This window comes from Syngnathus floridae, chromosome 3 (genome assembly GCF_059516105.1).
Source record: "Syngnathus floridae isolate MCC-2025c chromosome 3, RoL_Sflo_1.0, whole genome shotgun sequence".
Taxonomy (NCBI): domain Eukaryota; kingdom Metazoa; phylum Chordata; class Actinopteri; order Syngnathiformes; family Syngnathidae; genus Syngnathus; species Syngnathus floridae.
In genome coordinates this window covers 15,996,703-16,005,663 of record NC_142415.1, presented here as the reverse complement: position 1 = coordinate 16,005,663, position 8,961 = coordinate 15,996,703, and the positions used below count along the sequence as shown (strand labels likewise).

Below are 8,961 nucleotides of genomic sequence, written 5' to 3'. Positions count from 1 at the left end.
TTAGTCAGCGATGCTGCATAAAATGTCAGCTTCTTGGGATAGCTGAAAATGCGCGGTTTAATCAGCTTATTCACATAACACAATTCAAAATACAATGTTTGGACTAGTAGGGTTATTTTAATATTCATTGAAATGATATCAATTACATATTTGTCTTGTAGGACTTGTGCAAATGTATTTGCATAATAAGAGGGGATGAGGCTGCGGCACAGTGCGTAAAATGGATTTGACCAAAGGGTTAATTGAAGCTTTAGACCCAATTAAAGTGCTCAGTGTGTTAATAAGGTGAAATTTGAGCAACGATATAAATTTCCGTCCCAGACATTAACTCGTGAGATTTGTTACAAGTACCGCGTCACTCGCAATCAAAATCATAGTAAATGTTCAAACCATTGAACAAAGACACCAAAAGTGTGGGAGGAAACGAAAAAAACTTTTTGATTTACTAGCAATGTTGGCATGTCAGCATCACAAAAGCCTTTTAAATAGCTTTGCCATTAATGCTCGGTGACAACTCGGCCACCCACGAAGGCTTCCTGTGATGCAGCCAAATATTGTGTTGCAGCAACCGATGGACGATAATGAAATGGGTAATTATGCAACCGCACATTTCACACTGATGCTAAGCTTGTCAACAGACAGAATCTATAATCAGTCACCAGCTCTGTGGTTCCCGCGGGACCGTGCTGCTTTAATGAAATTCGAAGGAAAAAAACAGCAAAAGAATAGAAACCGTCTTTCTGCAGATATTTATTATATGTTCTCAGTTGGTTTTTTTTGTGGTGAAGCACACCGACAAGAAACATGTCCTTTGAGAGCAGCGCATCATAATAGCAAAACAGAGAAAGCTATTTTCAGAAAATGTTGTTTGCGCCGCTTAAGCTTTCATGACATGCAAAGAGGGGGAGATGATAAAATGGCAACGATTGAACGCACCGACGATTTTCAACGGAGCTCTGACATCGGCGTTACCTGGGGGACAGACAGCCAGGAGCTAATTAATCATCCTCCGATAACAATATGCAGCACACGCCGCGAGATAATTAAAGGTAACGTTGGACATCAGAGCGTGATATGTCGCTCGAGAGCTGCCGCAACCCGTTAAACGGTGAGGTTAATTCAGGAATCGCACACCCAAGTCCGGTTGAATTAGGGTCACATTGATCCTCATTGATCCTTTTTGCCAACTTTCACATAGTCAACTACCACATCTTGTTCCGCCAAAGACATTGCTGATTAGCATCGTTGACAAAAAAAAACTTTTTTGTCAGCAACCTTTGATCAATATCCTGAACTCCCAGTTGTTCCTGATGCTGCGTGTCATCAATATGTGAATGAGGTGACGGTGTTAAAGCACTTTGAATACCTTTGAGGTAGAAATGCGAAAGGCCATTTCCCATCAGAAAATTGACCTCTTGTGACAATCAAAAGATGAAAATAAAAGAAAGACAAGCAGTGAGTGTTCAATGAAGTGAAAATGATCAATGAACAAAAGAAAAGTCCAATCAGCAACTGTCAGTTTTCTTCCCACAGACGCTCGTTGGCAATTTTTTTCCTACTTCATTGGCCCAACCCCAGACTCAGTCACCCAATCGGAAATCAAAGACACAGTTGTCTCAAAGACAACTACGTAAAGTCTTGCAACAATCCACGTAAGACAAGTGCAGGTGTGCTGCAATACATATTGCAAAGTATTTCCAGGAGGAAACGCTTTGAAAAACTTTCGACACATAAGACGAGACACAAAGTTTTTCAAATTTTGCTGTCTCTGAGGCTATCAAGTGTCAACTGAATGTGCTTGGATGAGCGAGTGTCTGAATCTGACTGGGTGAACTAATTTGTGGGCGGAGCCTGTGCAACAAAGACTGCTTGGAAGTGAGTGAGTTTCGTTTATGGTAGTATAAGTGGATAACAATGTTGAGCATTGCTTTGAGTGTTTTGGTTTTTCTCCACTGGGCAATGAAAACAATGCATGTTTGACCCATTTTCCTGTATTGCTTCCAGTCCTGCAAACTTAACGTTGACTTAAGAAACATCAAGGAAATTTCGTACAAAAACTTCTCTTCACACGGGAATTGAACTTTCTCTGTCCTCCATCTACTGTATCTGTGCCACTAGATTGGACATGTGACCTGGCCCCAGTTGTCTCGACTGATGTGTAATTCTGGGCAGTGAGCTCTACCGTTCTCTCGTCTTAGACACAGCAGGGACCCAGATCTTTAGTTGCCAGTATTGGGCGCAGTGGGATGGTATTGTCCAGATGTTGTTCTCTTGCTCTCGTAAACCAAGAGGGCCTCCCTGCCAGAAGGAACTCGCTGCTCTAATTTTCCCGACACTATCTGTGCTACTTTGTGTGTGGGGGCTGGAACAGATTTCCAAAACGTTTGCCTCATAACTACTGAATACTGTTGGGTGAAATGATCTCCGATTGTGAGTTGTCTCTTATTCTCATTCTTATTCAGCACACTGCCACGTCATCTTGATTTGCAAAGGCTGTTTATTGTCTCAAGTAGCAATTTCCCTCTGCACTCTTATTGCTTTACCTTGCTTTCTTCTGCTTTGATTGTCCAAATTCCCCAAGGTGGTTTAAGCAAGGAAGTGGTGGTCAAAGGCTTTAATCCAGGATGGCACCGCTGTCATTATTCATCAGACGGGCGACTATGTCCCTTCCAATTTCCTCTCCGAGTCCATCTAACGGACTTTGAACTCTCCTTTTGCTGCCGTCTCCTTCATGAATATTCAACACGCCCGGCCGGGGTTCTACACACAATCTGTCTCCCGCCATCATTCCTACACCTGAACGCATTGATGTTGACATTCTTCTCTGTCTCAATCTGCTCTCCTTCGCCTTTTTGCTACTTGTTGAATGGCTTGTCACTTCCTAACTCCTTCAACCTCTCGCTTCTTTTAGTCACTCAAACTGTCTTTGCTATCTTTACTGATAGAAGTTTGAAACTCACGTAATACTCGAGTTTTTCTGGCTGTCATCAGTGGCATGTGTTTAGATGCTCATGCTAATAATGCTACACACACATCCCTATCACGGTTTTCCATCTTTTGCATTTCTGTCCTGCTCAATCCTCGATAGATGTCTGGCACTCCATTCTGAAGCGCTCCCGCTTTTGATGCCGCTACAAACACGGCAGCTGAGACAGCGGCCTCCAACAGCTTTGATGCAATTAGCCAACAAAGTGTGAAGCAGAAAACCCTTTGTAGCTGTTTTGTGCAGTCCACAAAAACAACGTCTACACAAGAGGATGGGGATGAGTAGACAGTGGCTGGGGTTGAGTCCCCCCAGGGGGCAATGGCGCCGATTCGCTCTTAAACTGTGAAAAAGATGGACGAGTGATGAGGGAGTCTCTAATGGGACTGATGGAGCTCTGTGTTCTGTGATTAGCAAAGGGCATGAATATACAAAGGAATTTGGAAGAGCGCTTTCATGAATACACAGGATAAGGTCAACGCAGTGACAAACACACTGATATAATGTAAAGGCTGCCACGGGAATGCTTGGAATGGAGCCGAATGAGTCATTTTCAAAACTGGCGGATACATTCTGAGCTAATAGATGCAAAACACATCAGCACTCTTGATGTTTCTGTTTGTTACTAGGCAAGTTGTTGCAGACTGGAAGTTCAATTCTGAGTTTCCAAAAAAGACCATCAGGTTGGCGTAAAGCCACGGAATGAAGTAAGCGTGGCTATGCGCACTAATCGTAATAAATGTAATCATCTGCAATCAGAAGCTGCTATTTATTGATATTTATTGTATATCCCTGTTCAATATGATGCTATAATCAGTTAATCGAACAATTGCGAGGAAATAGTCAACTCAAGTTTGCATCATTGCCCACCAAATCCGCATAATTCAAAATGCACCATCCTCACCAGAAAGTTGCGTTTGAAAAATGAGCTGACTTCGACGACAGTATCTTGTGTAAATCATCAACTATTCCTTTTAAAGGTCAGGGCTTTTCTGTTGTGTCTGTCAATTGCTTCCACATTAAATTAAATTTCCCAGGGGGCTGAATTAAATGTCGGCATTGTCAAGACAAATCTAAAAAGCTTTCACCAAACTATTTGAAACTAGATCAACAGTTAAGTATCCCGCACTTATTTTGATGTTGTCTGCAACTAACCATCATGTAAGTAATTAAGTTAGCAGCTTTTTGGTTTCTGCAGTTATGACGACCCTGTAGTTGTTCCAGATGAGTTTGAAGTAGCACCACCGGGACACGTTCGTCACCGTTAATTTGACAGCAAAATGAGATTAAATAAAACTCGGAAAAAACATAACCAAGGCGGAAAGGAGAGCGGTAGAGATGCGTCAAAGCGAGTGGAAAAATAGCAGGAGAAGACTGTTTGGCAAGCTAATTCCCAGATATCGACACGGCTTTGATTTCTAACTGGAGGGAAGCTTTTAATGAGGGCTGTTGTTTAATCAAAACACAACAAACCTGCTGCTCCCCTTCAAACTGTGACATTAATGGCTTGGACATTCAGATATTAAAGTAATTTACTACCTTTAGTCCTGCTATGACTCCAGATTAAATCCTGCTCTCTGGGAATTTACCAAGTAATTTATTTATTTCTTCTTTTCGATAGTTGGCCCGAGTGGAGGGATACCTGGAGAAAAGATGACATCGGTGAAAAAATGACGCCAGTAGGGACAAACAGTTTAAAGCTTGTGCGAAAGCAAAATCGCATAACGTTACGGTTTGCCTTGGTGGTCTCCAGTGCTCTCATTAGGAGGCAGCCAGAGCTTTTTAGAGTAACCCCCTCACCCCACCCCCCGGCCCCCACACAGTCAAATCCCAAGAGATGGAGAGAAGCTAATTGGAGGTCTGTCCTGCTGCCTGACACAAGCGCATCATTTCTGGTCAGTGGAACTCATCTTGCTGTGTGCATGAGGGAGCAAGCAAACGCTAATGATTAAAAAAGGATGTTACACAAAACTTAATAGGGTTGGACATGATTCTTATAATGATGATTCGATGATTCTTCTTCTAATTGATTATCATCTTGTCATCTTGTTCCTCTGCTTGGGTGGGTTTTCTCCATGCTAGGTTAAACCGTTGCCACTACCCCAAAGTCACATGGGCTAGCCTATGGCTCACATTTGAGGATGAACGTTTATAAATTAAATGGTATTCATTCATATGCATACTTGTGTTGCAGTGGTAGGGGGCCAATGTCCACGGGATAGAAATGATTCCTTCAAAACACGCGACGTCAGTCTACGCCGAAATCATTACTTATGTACCACGACACAATCACTGACCTATGATTATAATTGCGTAAAATCAAAAATACAATGGCTATATTTGTGATGTAAGGTTGCCTCGTCAAGTGATGAGCATGTCTGCATCACAGCTCAGAGTTCCTGATTTGAATCTTGGCTTAGGCTTGTTTGTGTACGTGTTGGGTTTATTCAAGGCTTTAAATTGTCATCAGCTTTGAATAAAATATTATTCCAGCCTTTGTCTAATGGTCATTTGGAATACGTTATACAAAACAGTTGGATGGATGATGTATGAAATAGCAGTACAAGAGTTTTATTTTAAGTTGATATGCTTTATTGATAATCAAAAGTTAGCTGTTGTATTAGAGTAAAGTTCAATATTTTTCAATTGCACTTGGGAGAAATCTGCTGAATTTTACCTTGCAAAATTACATTCAATTCAGAGGCTCTCCCGTTGAGGATATTCGATTACATCTCAATAGCCTATTGCCTCCTCTCCCAAAAACGATTTCATCTGGCCAAAGTGTGTTTGTGTGTCTCCAACAATTAGAGGGCCTTTGGTGTTTTCATTGATTTTGACACTAAGCTGCGCATTTACCAGAGAACATTTCTTACATCTTGTTCTCACTCCCAAATTGCCAATGAATCAAAAATGTCAGCGGGCTAGAAAACAGAGCTCGTTAGCAGGGCTTTCAGAGGAAGCTCCTCGCTCAAACATCTGACAGCCTCGCTTTGATCGATAGCTGTCGACTCATTGGAGGGTCGTCGAGTTTCCACTAAATAGACTGAAACACCAACTGAACACGATGTTTAACTCAGCAGCCACCTGTTTGTAGGAAAAAGAGTGATTCGATTACTATATTTGTATTCTGCTTAGCGTATGACTCAGTTGCAGCAGGATACTGATGCAACGGGAGCTGCAGACTTCCTCGAAGGCATCACTTAAAGACCGGGTCAAAGAGCAGGAAGAGCTAGATATGTCTTCATTAGTTATTTATTTCATTCCCAACATGACGTCACTCACAGCATGACTGACATACAATTGTCTGCACATCCAGTTTTAAATAGCAAAGCCAAGGTCTCATTATTTATTCGAATCAGGTTCATAATGAGGCAGCATAGTAATGAGCAGGCAGTTATGTAATTTCACTTAATTTGCCTGATAATTTTTTTTTTCTTTGTTCAGCTTTTTACAAATATTTACAAGCAGAACAATTAAATTATCTTCAACTAGATGGCAGAAGGAACATAATTTAAATTTGTGACTACATTTTCTCTAGTCATCAGCATCTTTCTTTGCTACCGCCTTATAGTGACTTCTGTATAAACACGAGAATTTTGCATTTAGCAAAGTAATGATCCGGTCACAGCAGGGCAGAACATGATGAGAAAAAAAGCATCTCCAAATAGCCTCTGCAACGTGGTGTCTGTCAGCTCACCTACACAGCTCTGCTTGTAGACCTTCTCTACTTGTGAACACCAAAGTGTGGGCAGAGCAAGAGGAAACTGAGAGGAAGAAGTGCTTCAGGTGCCTCTCATGTCCTGCTGGGCTGACCTCAGAGCAAGTCCCGTTGGGCTCCGGGCTCCAAATTAGTCATGGCTCGCTCTGAAGCCCTTCGCTTACATGCTCCTGAGGAAAGAAGACTGAGAAGAAGAGAGGGAGGGAACCATCAGTCACTCTGTGTTTGTTTGCTCACAAAGATGGAAACAAGCAATCACATAGATTCCGTGATACATCTATCTTCTATATATACATAGACAAAAAGGAAGAAGAAAGCATTGCAAATGTTTGTGTGTGCCTGTGTGTGTGTGAGAACAGGAGCAAACTTCAAGGTCTATATTGAGTTGGCGGCAGCAGCGCCAGAGGACCTGAGCAGAATAGCCTTGGCATCGCTTCCTTGGCCAATTAATGTGAAGCTGTCTGGGTCCAGGGAAGCTATTAGACTCTGGAAGAGAAAAACACATTAAAAAGGAAGAGGAAGAAAGTTCAGCGCTATCCTCCTCCACCCCCCTACAGCGGTGACGCTATGTAAAGCCCCTTGTTTTTCTTGACTGAATAATAGTCAAGAATCCCCCTCACACCCTTCCCTCTCCCTCAACCCCACCTCTTATTTCAAAGCCTGTGGATATGGGCAGAGCATCTCGCCTTTATTAACCATCTCACTAGAGACAGGACAAGCAGGCAAGGCGCCTTTATTAAAGGATGCCGCCCGGGTGCAAGCGTGGAGATTCAAATTGAGGCAGACAAGAACACACTGAACCCATCGCTTTGCTTAGTTAGATGAGAGGCAGAATTTGTGTTGATGTTAATCAAACAAGCAACTGTTTTTCTTGTTTAATAAGCGCAACTTGAAGTGTCTGCACAAACTGACCGGGATAATTGAGTGTGTGCGTGTGTGTTCGCACCCATGTCCGTAGCCGTGCGCCAATGTGTGTGTGTGAAGATAATTCTTGAGTAAATAACATGCCGACATGCACACAATTGCTTTGTACGCACCACTTCTCTGAACTCAAGTCAAAGTGTAAATTAGAATGCAGCCAAGTTCATTTTGTGAAATATTACAATATATGTGGCGAGGGATTTAATACAAATTCTCATTTGTAAAGGAATAGCCACTTAGGTTTGATCGAACCCTAGGGGTTCGGTGAGTCGGTGTCAGGGGTTCGGCAGAGCCTCCACTGCAGATCGGAATTGAGCAGGGGGACTAAATGCAGCTTGGACCAGGGTTAATTGAGGGAAAAGGTAGTTGGAAGGGAGGATGAGGGGAACAAGACCAACAGAACCAGCAAACTAACAACTTCCTAACAAAACAACAGGACTGACTGACAGGGTTAGAAACGAAACTTACCGACAAAGACGTGAGACAAGAAGACATCAACGATCCGAACTGGAGTGACAGGAAAACAGGACTTAAATACAAGACAGGTAACGAGAGGTAGGTGACTGTGATTAGTGCATAATTGTGAGTAGACACAGGAAGGGAGGGGCGAGTACACAGATAGAAACCATGACAATCTCCACATAATAAAAGTCGGGACAGTTCTTTAAACAAGGTGATGTCCATCCATGGGTCATTTTGTGCACCAGTAAAAAATATTGATGTCTTGAAAAAAATAAATAAAAATAAAAAAATCACTGAAGAGGGGCTCGGTGACTGCGCATATGAAACTGGTGGGGTTCGGTACCTCCAACAAGGTTAAGAACCACTGGGCCAAGGTTAGCTTGCTGTTGGTAGAATGCATTTGTGAATGTCATGGCGTTGTTGAATGGTTCATTGAAAAATGCTAAGTAAATTAGCATGTGAGGTCTCATTGGCACACAAATGAATGAATATATAAATAAATAAATAGTAAAAATAATCCTCTGCGCATTTAAATAAAACTTGTTTATTTATGCAATTCCTGCCATGCAAGCTCCCTGTGCAATCACCTCATGTATTTGAATTGAGCATTTATTAACTCTTTGATTCAATCCAAACTTCCACAACGCGATAAAGCAGAAATGCAATAAAAAAGCATTTAGAAAGAACTAGCTGTGGCTAGTGACTACTCTAATCTAGAGCCCTCATATCATTCCCATCTGTCTCCGCTTTGCTCGGCCCAGCTTCCCACAACTGCCTGACCGTGGCACTTTGCTCTGATCCCTTCTTTCCTTCACTAATTCTTTTTTTAAGGACTTGATTCTCTGTGCAGTGCACTCTTCCTCCCCTCCAATCTTAT

General features: G+C 42.2%; 1 long non-coding RNA gene across 1 annotated transcript; it reads right to left on the bottom strand.

Moving 5' to 3' along the window:
- Positions 1-6,217: 6,217 nt before the first annotated feature.
- Positions 6,218-8,171, bottom strand: LOC148400807 (uncharacterized). Its single transcript, XR_015857544.1, has 3 exons — positions 8,091-8,171; positions 7,111-7,187; positions 6,218-6,885 (listed from the first exon to the last, which is right to left on the bottom strand). It is a non-coding gene; the product is annotated as an uncharacterized LOC148400807 (long non-coding RNA).
- Positions 8,172-8,961: the final 790 nt, after the last annotated feature.